This window comes from Amblyomma mixtum, chromosome 1 (assembly GCF_055824585.1).
Source record: "Amblyomma mixtum isolate Tamu chromosome 1, ASM5582458v1, whole genome shotgun sequence".
In the NCBI taxonomy this organism is placed as follows: Eukaryota; Metazoa; Arthropoda; class Arachnida; order Ixodida; family Ixodidae; genus Amblyomma; species Amblyomma mixtum.
The window spans coordinates 154,108,542-154,122,598 of record NC_143012.1 but is presented as its reverse complement, the minus strand read 5'-3'; the positions used below and the strand labels follow the sequence as shown (position 1 = coordinate 154,122,598).

The following is a 14,057-nucleotide window of genomic DNA, read 5'->3' as shown; positions in this document are numbered from 1 at the left end:
TGGTCTTTGCTTTCCGGTTTCTGAATGCGCGCTTCAGTTTGGAATATCTTTCTAATGTCACGCGTAAGAAATTGTTAAAAGATTTGCTCGACTCTGTCTTCCCGGAGCCAATCTATCGATCTATGTATAGTGGAGGCCAAGCAGGAAATGTTTTAAAAAGAGTACGAAAAATGTTGGTGCCAGCGGGTGTGAAGACGTTCTTCTTCAAGTTACACACTGGGACGTTGCTGGTTAAAACATGGATGGAGGAAAAGGGATTGTTTCTACCATGGGGTGCTGACTGCTTGTTGTGTCGCAAACCAGAGTCAATAGAACACGTTTTTATTGATTGCTGGGATGCGCTGCTCTTTTGGGACGTGCTCCAGCGTACAATAAAGAAAGACTTACCCCTAACGCCGTATGGGATACGATTCCTGGACATAGAGCCGGATCTTTATAAATATGATGTAATTTTCCTGCTTGGCCTGCACAGTATTTGGCGAAGCAGGATGGCTGTACGACACTGTGATGAAGATGCGCGTTCTGTCCGCGATTACTTCAAAGAAAACATATTTAAGCTACGTGAAGTGTACAAGGAGCTATGTTTTGGAGATGAAGTTATCGAGTTGATGGGAGAGTTGTGTTCCCTGAGACAGTTTTGATTTTCTCACGCGAGTGAAACACATGTCCGTTCTTGTTGTTTGAGTGTGCAGCGCGTGACGAAGTTAGTAGAAGCCAGCAAGTTGCGTTGGCAATCGTTGGCACGTGTTGGCGAACCGGGAAGCCGCGACGGTGATCCAGACAGCCGGGCCAACTGTAATACGAAAAGTAGGATGAGCGTCGGGCCGATGCGTTCGTGCCTGAATCGTCCTCAGCAATCGTCACACCGGGCCCAGTGGTTACTGCGTCGGCGCGTGTGCGCATACTCCAGCTCTCCGACTGTGGCGCACTGATGCAGCGGGGCGTATAAAAGTTGAACTCCTGGCCCTGGACGAACCATTGCTGAGGACGATTCAGGCACGAACGCATCGGCCCGACGCTCATCCTACTTTTCGTATTACAGTTGGCCCGGCTGTCTGGATCACCGTCGCGGCTTCCCGGTTCGCCAACACGTGCCAACGATTGCCAACGCAACTTGCTGGCTTCTACTAACTTCGTCACACCGGGCCCAGTGGTTACTGCGTCGGCGCGTGTGCGCATACTCCAGCTCTCCGACTGTGGCGCACTGATGCAGCGGGGCGTATAAAAGTTGAACTCCTGGCCCTGGACGAACCATTGCTGAGGACGATTCAGGCACGAACGCATCGGCCCGACGCTCATCCTACTTTTCGTATTACAGGTCTGTAATACTCTTTACTTGTACACACATTTTGTAGTTTGTGCCTGGGTCGTCCTAAAGCAATGAGTGATGATGAAGGGTCCGGTACCCCGTCTAACACGAAAGAAAAGAGTGAAAAGCTATTCGACAAGGCTCCAACTACTGTGAAAGAAGTTGGAAGTTTTCTTGTGAAGCTTAATAGCAAGTTGGAAGCCTTGGGAAAGAACCTGAACCATGAGCTTGGCACCCTGCGGGGATCAGTCGAATTTATGAATGAAAGTTTTGAAGAATTTAAGAAAGAACTGGCCGAGTCTCGTCGGGAGATAAGCGAGCTTAAGGAAGAGCAGAATTATCTAAAGCATGAAAACAGTGAACTTTCGAAACAGCTGCAGCGTACTAGAGCAGAGCTAACTGAACTTCAGCAGTACAGTCGCAGAAATAACCTTGAGTTAAAAGGCATCCCTACTACTGACAGCGAGTCACTGACAGGCATTGTCTCCGCTCTTGCCACGAAAGTTGGAGCAGAAATAACGGTGAACGATATTGACCTCGTGCATCGAGTGCCAACAAAAGACAGGAACAAATCGAATATCATCGTTAAGTTCAGGTCAAGTGATGCCCGTGATAAACTGCTGGAGTCGGCAAAAAAAACTCGCTTAATCACATCGGACCTTGGCATTTCTGGATCAACATCCGTGTTCGTAAACGAACATCTTTGCCCAGAGTATAAAGTGTTGCTTGCTAGGGCTATAGCGGCGAAGAAACTTCACAACTGGAAGTATGCATGGGTATCTCGTGGCCGGATCTTGGCGCGAAAAGCAGACAACTCGGACGTGATCCGAATTTCTACAGAGGCCGACCTCGGCCTTATAGTCTAGTTCACTCAAAATGCTGACTGTACGAACCACTCATGAATTTTTCACGTCAAATGAATCACGCACCATACTGCATTGCAATGTAAGGAGCATAGCTAGAAATTTTGACGGCCTTTGTACGTTTCTAGCAGAGCACAGCTTTCTTTACGATGTTATAGCCATTACGGAAACCTGGCTGATGCCCGGTGAAAGCTATAACATTCCCAATTATGTATTTCTATCCCGTCCCCGCATTTCGAACAATCGAGGAGGAGGGGTAGGTTTGTACATTAAAAAGACCCTTGTACACTGCGAATGTCCGTTTCTTAACGCATCCGTCAGTAGCAGTTCGGAATTTCTATTTGTTGAACTTGAAGGTGTCATGGTTGGTGTTGTTTATAGAGCCCCCCACGCAGATCGCAGTAAGTTTGTGAATGATCTTGAATCTGTTTTTATACACGTAACCGATATGAACAAAAAAGCAATCATCGTCGGCGATACTAATATTGATACTTTAGGTGCCAACCACAGTGAATACACTGACCTGTTATTTTCATATGGATTTACGAATCTTATCTCTACTCCGACCCGAATCGCAGGTTTCAGCTCGACATGCCTCGACCATGTTCTATGCAATTTCGTGCCACCTAATTATTTGGCTGGGGCATATGATACGGCAGTGGCAGATCACTTCGCGATTGCCTTCTTATACCGCGTAGACGATAGAGCTAGCCGTAGAACTTCTGACAGCACGTGCGAACATAGGAAGAAAATTGACTATCAAAAATGCGCACTCAGGCTCTCTGAAATGAGCTTTGCAGACCTCGCCGATATGAATGCCAATGAACACTGCTGCAGCCTTGTCGATAGAATTAAAGCTGTGATAAATGATTGTAGTTTTACGCAGAAAAAAACGTACTATACTCATCCAGTGTGCCCTTGGATGACAGCAGCTGTGCTAAACATGATAAAAACGCGCGATCACTGGCACACCAAAATGAAACAAAACAGAGGGAACGCATATTATAGTGCTCAGTATAAGATTCATAGAAATAAAGCTGTTGCTACCATGCGTGTACAGAAGAAGCTATATTTTAGTAACCAAATAAACGCATGCGCCGGCAATTCTAAGAAACTCTGGGCTACAGTGAACTCAATAATTCAGCCTACTTCATCAAACCGAATACTTCCTGACCTGGCCCTTTCCGCAGATAAACACCAGCTATCAGATCAGTTTAACGATCATTTCTGCTCAGTGGGTGCTGATTTACGTTTAAGTATGGGTCTCACAGACGAACCTTCTCTGCCTGAGTATCTTGAAAAGACCTTCGGTTTTATAGAAATAAGCAGTGACGAAGTAATGAGTGCACTTAATTCAATGGATGCCACTAAGGCCACGGGTCTCGATGGTATTCCGGTTTCCATAATTAAAAACAACAGTGGCGTCTTAGCTGCCACCTTAGCCTCTTTATTTAATAAAGCGTTTCTGTCCGGCATCTATCCTGATATTTTGAAGCTCGCCAAGGTAGTCCCTATCTACAAAAGTGGGAATCCTAATGAACTCGGAAACTATAGGCCGATCTCAATCCTTAGCTGTATCAACACTCTCTTCGAAAAACTATTGGCTAAAAGAATTACGCAATTCCTGACTAAAAATGCAATTCTGTCAACGTCCCAACATGGTTTTCAGAAATTTAGATCGACCACCACGGCCGTGCTTTCTATAACTGACTCAATCAATGAAGCACTCAATAATAACAATATTTCTGTTGGTGTATTCCTGGATATTAAGAAGGCATTCGACACTGTGGATCTCGATATTTTATGCAAGAAACTAGAACGATATGGGTTCAGAGGTGTATCACTCGATTTCTTTAGAAGCTATTTAACTGGGCGACGGCAGTGTGTTATTATTGACGAACACGCGTCAAGTTCGCGTTCTATTTCCGTAGGTGTTCCGCAGGGCTCAGTAATGGGGCCTATACTTTTTACACTCTACATAAACAACTTACCCGATTGCCTAATAAATACCCGTGCCATTATGTACGCCGACGATACCTCATTGTTGGTGACCGCTAACTCCGTTGAAACAGCCAAGCATATTTTAAACTCAGAACTTCAGAGAGTCAATAAATGGTTTTTAACAAATAGACTGACTTTGAACATAGGCAAGACTAAATATGTTATATTTGCATCCCCTTATAAAAAATACCAGAATACCTGCTCCGCAATATCGATAGGAGATAAAGAAATTGAAGAAGTTAAAACTATTCAGTACTTGGGTGTAACCTTAGACGCTGCATTAAACTGGAAACCGCATATCGAAAAATTGCGCAGCAAACTATCTTATGCATGTTTCGTTCTGGCCAAAGCTCGGCGACATTTCGAAATACACACACTAAAAACAATATACTTTAGCTTTTTCCAGTCCCAATTAACTTACTGTATAGAATCGTGGGGGTTCACTTACATCACTTACATTGAACCTGTTTTACGCCTGCAGAAGCGGGCACTAAGAATAATGACTTGCACAACACCGTATACGCCTTCTCGCCCTTTGTTTTTTAGACTCCAAATAATGCCGGTATTGCAGCTTCGAGATTTTCGCGTTGCACTACTTGTACTAAGAGTCCTCTCCGGCACCTCCCCCTTTCCTTTGAACACATTCCATAGAGCCCCAACTAACAGCCGTTCAGCAGCACAGGGAAGATTTCTGGTTCCTACATCTCGCAATGACTATGGCCAGCGCCGCTTCGAGTATCAAGGGGTAAAAACTTGGAATAAAATCCCCTGTGCAGTCTCTGCAACGTCTAATCCTTATATTTCACTGAAGACCTTTTTTCTGTCACAAATAATTACCTGATTTACAATGCAAATCGCTTTGTGATTGTTTCTTAATATTCTCTGTAGTGTCTATGTTGGGTTTGCCATTTATATGTCATTGAATAATCACTTATAAGGCAACTGCGTTTATTTTGTATAAAGAATGCTGTTCCTGCCTTCGTGTTTATTTGCACACTCTTCTATTTTTTTGTAGTGAGCCTTCTTGTATTTCTGTAATTTGAACCCTCTTGCTTGTACGCTTTTCATTTTTCCACCATTCTTATGTGTATTATTTTGGCATGCATGTAGAAAGCATTTGTCCTCACTAATATCTTTGCTTTTATTGCATGGATCCATAACTAGCCTTTGGCTAAGGATCCAGACAGTGATGTTATGTACTGTGCTGAAGAAATGATAATAAAAGAATTGAATTGAATTGAATTGAATCTGTTTATGATCTGTTGTAATCTGTCAAAACAGGCAATAAAGAGAAAAAAAAAAAAAAATCGGCCATACCATGTTGAATACGCCGGTTCTCGTCCGATCACCGAAGATAAGCAGCATTGGGCTCGGTCAGTACTTGGGAGGGAGACCACCTGGGAACACCGAGTGCTGATGGCATTTCTTTTGCATTTTTATTCGCCCTTCACGTTTTTTTTTTTTCTGTCATAGTTGCGCAGTGTCTCAGGCAACTATAGGAGGTGACGTTATTTTGTTATCGATAATACAATCTCATCGGCAACGTGTCCAACGTGTAGTACGTGCGGACGCGAAACTGTGGCAAAACTCGAAGCGAACCCGTGGCGTCTCGGCTGTCATTCTGACGTCTGCCGCGGCGGGTACACTGCAGATTAAACTCTAGCAAAGCCCCAAGATAGCTGGGAGGCCCAGTGTGCGCATAACACTGCGCAGAAGCGCACAATATGCGCCCACCGCACCATGCACCGCACCCACTGCCGGTCCATGTGTAAACAACACAGGCTCGCTCCCGCTGCTCTTTCCGTGCATGCCGCAGTGGTTTAGGTTCGCCAGAACGGCTGAGAAAAGCGCAGGGCAGGTAACTGCACGCTTGGCGGCTGTTGCCACGAGCGAGGGAAGTATCCATGCGCAGTTTTGCATCCTCGAGGGCCAAACACAGTACATAAAGACTCGGAAAGCACTGTCTCTCGCCATCGGCCATACCATGTTGAATACGCCGGTTCTCGTCCGATCACCGAAGCTAAGCAGCATTGGGCTCGGTCAGTACTTGGGAGGGAGACCACCTGGGAACACCGAGTGCTGATGGCATTTCTTTTGCATTTTTATTCGCCCTTCACGTTTTTTTTTTTCTGTCATAGTTGCGCAGTGTCTCAGGCAACTATAGGAGGTGACGTTATTTTGTTATCGATAATACAATCTCATCGGCAACGTGTCCAACGTGTAGTACGTGCGGACGCGAAACTGTGGCAAAACTCGAAGCGAACCCGTGGCGTCTCGGCTGTCATTCTGACGTCTGCCGCGGCGGGTACACTGCAGATTAAACTCTAGCAAAGCCCCAAGATAGCTGGGAGGCCCAGTGTGCGCATAACACTGCGCAGAAGCGCACAATATGCGCCCACCGCACCATGCACCGCACCCACTGCCGGTCCATGTGTAAACAACACAGGCTCGCTCCCGCTGCTCTTTCCGTGCATGCCGCAGTGGTTTAGGTTCGCCAGAACGGCTGAGAAAAGCGCAGGGCAGGTAACTGCACGCTTGGCGGCTGTTGCCACGAGCGAGGGAAGTATCCATGCGCAGTTTTGCATCCTCGAGGGCCAAACACAGTACATAAAGACTCGGAAAGCACTGTCTCTCGCCATCGGCCATACCTTGACCTGGCGGCAATTTGCGATAACTACATCGTCGAACCGGTTACGTTTAGCGATCACTGTTGTGTCATATTCACCATTGGCAGGAATGTGACACCTCAAGCGAAATTCAGCTGGGACTTGTGGAAACTGAATGCAAAGTTACTAAAGGACGATTCGTTTGTTTTAGAAACAAAGAACGTGTTAGAAGAAGTTCGGTTGAATTATGGAAAAAGTTGGGCAGAAAAGTGGGAGGAATTCAAAATTGATGTCAAAATGAGGGCTATTGAAAGGTCCGTAGGAATCAAGCACGCTGAGAAAGCGAAACAGAAGAACCTAAAACAGATGTTGAAAGAATTAATTACAGAGGAAAATAGAGCTCCGGGACTATACAGTGACCTTATCAGCGAAGTTAAAGCAAAGCTTGAGGTTATCGATGCGACATTGTTTCAGGGAGCTGCAATTCGTGCACGAGCAGATCGCTTGCTGGCAGATGATATGCCCAGTAGGCGAAATTTGACGACAGAAAAAAGATACGCTAGAAGAAAAGATATCGTAGAAATTGAAAACAAAGGCATTCTGACAGACAATCCCAAGGCGATAAGGGAGGCTTTCAGTGAGCATTACCGTGATTTGTTCGCTTCCAAATCGGCAGATGTACAGGCCTTTCAGGATGAATTTTTAAGTCTATTACCCCGACTGGCCAGTGAAGACACTGACATCCTGTCTGCCGACTTATCAACAGCGGAATTGGAATGCGCTATTGATGAGCTTCACTTGGGGAAATCGCCAGGTACTGACGGGATAACAGCAGAATTTTATAAGGCGTTCAAACGTGAAACTGCTCTCATTTTGCAACGCGTTTATGAAGAGTCATATAGAACTGGTATTTTACCACCGTCGTTTTCTCGTGCACATACAGTGCTTATACCGAAAACTGACAATCCTGCTCAGCTTAAGCAAGTTACAGGTTATCGGCCGATAACGCTTACTAATGTTGATTATAAAATTTTTATGAAAGTATTAGCCAAACGTTTACAATCAGTTATGGACATCTTGGTTGGCCCCCACCAGACATGTGGAATTCAAGGGCGGACCATCTTCACGAATGTTCATGTCACTCGGAGTATACTGGAATGCTGTGACGCTGACTTTAGGCGAGTCGCAATGTTGCAAATTGATTTAGAGAAGGCATTTGACCGTGTATGTCATGACATTCTTTTTAAAATCCTTGAACATGTCTGTGTTGGAGAAGTTATTTTAAAAGGGGTTAAAATGGCCTATAGCAACTGTACCACGAATCTGGTTGTTAACCGAGAGCTCACAGACAGAATTGCCGTTAGAGCATCCGTGCGGCAAGGCTGCCCAATGTCACCGCTACTTTTCGCTCTGTACCTGGAGCCACTTTGCAGAAATGTAATAAATAACAGCTGTATTCGTGGTTTCGAACTGGAAGCATGTGAAATTAAAGTATTGGCTTATGCCGATGATGTGGCAGTTTTCTGTAGTGACCACAGCAGCATAGAACATGCGATGTCGGTTGTTCGTAGATTTTGTGTTGTAACCAATAGCGTTGTTAACCTGGACAAGTGTGCGGGCCTTTGGCATGGGAATTGGGCATCAGCGCCTTTGTTTCATGCAAGTGTAAAATGGTCACATGTTCCTTCCAAATACCTAGGTGTACCTCTTGACAAGTATCGAGATAACGATGACTTTTGGAAGGAGAAAATTCAAGAACTCTCCACGCGTGCACAGAAATGGTCGGGGAAGGAACTGTCTGTATTCACGCGCGCAAACATATGCAATGTATATCTGGTTTCAAAAGTGTGCTATTTGTTGCAGGTCCTTTCATGCTCTCGACTTAGCATTCAAAAGTTTCATCGTCTCTTCGCAGTTTTTGTTTGGCAGTCCTCATGGGAGAGGACTAAACGTGATAATTTATTTCTGCGTTTGAGAAAAGGGGGTCTTTCCTTGCCACACTTGTACCTGAGGCAGGTGGTGTCAAGATTTCTGTTTCTTCGAGATCAACGCGACCCTTTCCTGCGGACATTTATTCAAGTGAGGCTTTCTTCGGCTTTGCCAAACTATGTTATTTCCAGTGTGGACGGGATGAGATACAGTGCAAGTAGGTTTTTGAAAGAAGTGGTCTTTGCTTTCCGGTTTCTGAATGCGCGCTTCAGTTTGGAATATCTTTCTAATGTCACGCGTAAGAAATTGTTAAAAGATTTGCTCGACTCTGTCTTCCCGGAGCCAATCTATCGATCTATGTATAGTGGAGGCCAAGCAGGAAATGTTTTAAAAAGAGTACGAAAAATGTTGGTGCCAGCGGGTGTGAAGACGTTCTTCTTCAAGTTACACACTGGGACGTTGCTGGTTAAAACATGGATGGAGGAAAAGGGATTGTTTCTACCATGGGGTGCTGACTGCTTGTTGTGTCGCAAACCAGAGTCAATAGAACACGTTTTTATTGATTGCTGGGATGCGCTGCTCTTTTGGGACGTGCTCCAGCGTACAATAAAGAAAGACTTACCCCTAACGCCGTATGGGATACGATTCCTGGACATAGAGCCGGATCTTTATAAATATGATGTAATTTTCCTGCTTGGCCTGCACAGTATTTGGCGAAGCAGGATGGCTGTACGACACTGTGATGAAGATGCGCGTTCTGTCCGCGATTACTTCAAAGAAAACATATTTAAGCTACGTGAAGTGTACAAGGAGCTATGTTTTGGAGATGAAGTTATCGAGTTGATGGGAGAGTTGTGTTCCCTGAGACAGTTTTGATTTTCTCACGCGAGTGAAACACATGTCCGTTCTTGTTGTTTGAGTGTGCAGCGCAGAACATCTGTTTATGATCTGTTGTAATCTGTCAAAACAGGCAATAAAGAGAAAAAAAAAAAAATCGGCCATACCATGTTGAATACGCCGGTTCTCGTCCGATCACCGAAGCTAAGCAGCATTGGGCTCGGTCAGTACTTGGGAGGGAGACCACCTGGGAACACCGAGTGCTGATGGCATTTCTTTTGCATTTTTATTCGCCCTTCACGTTTTTTTTTTTCTGTCATAGTTGCGCAGTGTCTCAGGCAACTATAGGAGGTGACGTTATTTTGTTATCGATAATACAATCTCATCGGCAACGTGTCCAACGTGTAGTACGTGCGGACGCGAAACTGTGGCAAAACTCGAAGCGAACCCGTGGCGTCTCGGCTGTCATTCTGACGTCTGCCGCGGCGGGTACACTGCAGATTAAACTCTAGCAAAGCCCCAAGATAGCTGGGAGGCCCAGTGTGCGCATAACACTGCGCAGAAGCGCACAATATGCGCCCACCGCACCATGCACCGCACCCACTGCCGGTCCATGTGTAAACAACACAGGCTCGCTCCCGCTGCTCTTTCCGTGCATGCCGCAGTGGTTTAGGTTCGCCAGAATGGCTGAGAAAAGCGCAGGGCAGGTAACTGCACGCTTGGCGGCTGTTGCCACGAGCGAGGGAAGTATCCATGCGCAGTTTTGCATCCTCGAGGGCCAAACACAGTACATAAAGACTCGGAAAGCACTGTCTCTCGCCATCGGCCATACCATGTTGAATACGCCGGTTCTCGTCCGATCACCGAAGCTAAGCAGCATTGGGCTCGGTCAGTACTTGGGAGGGAGACCACCTGGGAACACCGAGTGCTGATGGCATTTCTTTTGCATTTTTATTCGCCCTTCACGTTTTTTTTTTTCTGTCATAGTTGCGCAGTGTCTCAGGCAACTATAGGAGGTGACGTTATTTTGTTATCGATAATACAATCTCATCGGCAACGTGTCCAACGTGTAGTACGTGCGGACGCGAAACTGTGGCAAAACTCGAAGCGAACCCGTGGCGTCTCGGCTGTCATTCTGACGTCTGCCGCGGCGGGTACACTGCAGATTAAACTCTAGCAAAGCCCCAAGATAGCTGGGAGGCCCAGTGTGCGCATAACACTGCGCAGAAGCGCACAATATGCGCCCACCGCACCATGCACCGCACCCACTGCCGGTCCATGTGTAAACAACACAGGCTCGCTCCCGCTGCTCTTTCCGTGCATGCCGCAGTGGTTTAGGTTCGCCAGAACGGCTGAGAAAAGCGCAGGGCAGGTAACTGCACGCTTGGCGGCTGTTGCCACGAGCGAGGGAAGTATCCATGCGCAGTTTTGCATCCTCGAGGGCCAAACACAGTACATAAAGACTCGGAAAGCACTGTCTCTCGCCATCGGCCATACCTTGACCTGGCGGCAATTTGCGATAACTACATCGTCGAACCGGTTACGTTTAGCGATCACTGTTGTGTCATATTCACCATTGGCAGGAATGTGACACCTCAAGCGAAATTCAGCTGGGACTTGTGGAAACTGAATGCAAAGTTACTAAAGGACGATTCGTTTGTTTTAGAAACAAAGAACGTGTTAGAAGAAGTTCGGTTGAATTATGGAAAAAGTTGGGCAGAAAAGTGGGAGGAATTCAAAATTGATGTCAAAATGAAGGCAATTGAAAGGTCCGTAGGAATCAAGCACGCTGAGAAAGCGAAACAGAAGAACCTAAAACAGATGTTGAAAGAATTAATTACAGAGGAAAATAGAGCTCCGGGACTATACAGTGACCTTATCAGCGAAGTTAAAGCAAAGCTTGAGGTTATCGATGCGACATTGTTTCAGGGAGCTGCAATTCGTGCACGAGCAGATCGCTTGCTGGCAGATGATATGCCCAGTAGGCGAAATTTGACGACAGAAAAAAGATACGCTAGAAGAAAAGATATCGTAGAAATTGAAAACAAAGGCATTCTGACAGACAATCCCAAGGCGATAAGGGAGGCTTTCAGTGAGCATTACCGTGATTTGTTCGCTTCCAAATCGGCAGATGTACAGGCCTTTCAGGATGAATTTTTAAGTCTATTACCCCGACTGGCCAGTGAAGACACTGACATCCTGTCTGCCGACTTATCAACAGCGGAATTGGAATGCGCTATTGATGAGCTTCACTTGGGGAAATCGCCAGGTACTGACGGGATAACAGCAGAATTTTATAAGGCGTTCAAACGTGAAACTGCTCTCATTTTGCAACGCGTTTATGAAGAGTCATATAGAACTGGTATTTTACCACCGTCGTTTTCTCGTGCACATACAGTGCTTATACCGAAAACTGACAATCCTGCTCAGCTTAAGCAAGTTACAGGTTATCGGCCGATAACGCTTACTAATGTTGATTATAAAATTTTTATGAAAGTATTAGCCAAACGTTTACAATCAGTTATGGACATCTTGGTTGGCCCCCACCAGACATGTGGAATTCAAGGGCGGACCATCTTCACGAATGTTCATGTCACTCGGAGTATACTGGAATGCTGTGACGCTGACTTTAGGCGAGTCGCAATGTTGCAAATTGATTTAGAGAAGGCATTTGACCGTGTATGTCATGACATTCTTTTTAAAATCCTTGAACATGTCTGTGTTGGAGAAGTTATTTTAAAAGGGGTTAAAATGGCCTATAGCAACTGTACCACGAATCTGGTTGTTAACCGAGAGCTCACAGACAGAATTGCCGTTAGAGCATCCGTGCGGCAAGGCTGCCCAATGTCACCGCTACTTTTCGCTCTGTACCTGGAGCCACTTTGCCGAAATGTAATAAATAACAGCTGTATTCGTGGTTTCGAACTGGAAGCATGTGAAATTAAAGTATTGGCTTATGCCGATGATGTGGCAGTTTTCTGTAGTGACCACAGCAGCATAGAACATGCGATGTCGGTTGTTCGTAGATTTTGTGTTGTAACCAATAGCGTTGTTAACCTGGACAAGTGTGCGGGCCTTTGGCATGGGAATTGGGCATCAGCGCCTTTGTTTCATGCAAGTGTAAAATGGTCACATGTTCCTTCCAAATACCTAGGTGTACCTCTTGACAAGTATCGAGATAACGATGACTTTTGGAAGGAGAAAATTCAAGAACTCTCCACGCGTGCACAGAAATGGTCGGGGAAGGAACTGTCTGTATTCACGCGCGCAAACATATGCAATGTATATCTGGTTTCAAAAGTGTGCTATTTGTTGCAGGTCCTTTCATGCTCTCGACTTAGCATTCAAAAGTTTCATCGTCTCTTCGCAGTTTTTGTTTGGCAGTCCTCATGGGAGAGGACTAAACGTGATAATTTATTTCTGCGTTTGAGAAAAGGGGGTCTTTCCTTGCCACACTTGTACCTGAGGCAGGTGGTGTCAAGATTTCTGTTTCTTCGAGATCAACGCGACCCTTTCCTGCGGACATTTATTCAAGTGAGGCTTTCTTCGGCTTTGCCAAACTATGTTATTTCCAGTGTGGACGGGATGAGATACAGTGCAAGTAGGTTTTTGAAAGAAGTGGTCTTTGCTTTCCGGTTTCTGAATGCGCGCTTCAGTTTGGAATATCTTTCTAATGTCACGCGTAAGAAATTGTTAAAAGATTTGCTCGACTCTGTCTTCCCGGAGCCAATCTATCGATCTATGTATAGTGGAGGCCAAGCAGGAAATGTTTTAAAAAGAGTACGAAAAATGTTGGTGCCAGCGGGTGTGAAGACGTTCTTCTTCAAGTTACACACTGGGACGTTGCTGGTTAAAACATGGATGGAGGAAAAGGGATTGTTTCTACCATGGGGTGCTGACTGCTTGTTGTGTCGCAAACCAGAGTCAATAGAACACGTTTTTATTGATTGCTGGGATGCGCTGCTCTTTTGGGACGTGCTCCAGCGTACAATAAAGAAAGACTTACCCCTAACGCCGTATGGGATACGATTCCTGGACATAGAGCCGGATCTTTATAAATATGATGTAATTTTCCTGCTTGGCCTGCACAGTATTTGGCGAAGCAGGATGGCTGTACGACACTGTGATGAAGATGCGCGTTCTGTCCGCGATTACTTCAAAGAAAACATATTTAAGCTACGTGAAGTGTACAAGGAGCTATGTTTTGGAGATGAAGTTATCGAGTTGATGGGAGAGTTGTGTTCCCTGAGACAGTTTTGATTTTCTCACGCGAGTGAAACACATGTCCGTTCTTGTTGTTTGAGTGTGCAGCGCAGAACATCTGTTTATGATCTGTTGTAATCTGTCAAAACAGGCAATAAAGAGAAAAAAAAAAAAAAATCGGCCATACCATGTTGATTACGCCGGTTCTCGTCCGATCACCGAAGCTAAGCAGCATTGGGCTCGGTCAGTACTTGGGAGGGAGACCACCTGGGAACACCGAGTGCTGATGGCATTTCTTTTGCATTTTTA

The 14,057-nt window shown here is 45.5% G+C and overlaps 2 non-coding genes and 3 pseudogenes across 2 annotated transcripts; all 5 read left to right on the top strand.

The window, feature by feature from the left end:
- The first annotated feature begins 5,476 nt into the window (after positions 1-5,476).
- On the top strand, positions 5,477-5,595 carry LOC149368859 (5S ribosomal RNA; annotated as a pseudogene).
- A 547-nt stretch (positions 5,596-6,142) lies between these two features.
- LOC149368858 (5S ribosomal RNA) lies at positions 6,143-6,261 on the top strand. The gene has a single exon (XR_016287206.1). It is a non-coding gene; the product is annotated as a 5S ribosomal RNA (ribosomal RNA).
- Positions 6,262-9,698: 3,437 nt separating this feature from the next.
- On the top strand, positions 9,699-9,817 carry LOC149368857 (5S ribosomal RNA; annotated as a pseudogene).
- A 546-nt stretch (positions 9,818-10,363) lies between these two features.
- Positions 10,364-10,482, top strand: LOC149368856 (5S ribosomal RNA). Its single transcript, XR_016287205.1, has one exon. It is a non-coding gene; the product is annotated as a 5S ribosomal RNA (ribosomal RNA).
- Positions 10,483-13,921: 3,439 nt separating this feature from the next.
- Positions 13,922-14,040, top strand: LOC149368855 (5S ribosomal RNA; annotated as a pseudogene).
- Positions 14,041-14,057: the final 17 nt, after the last annotated feature.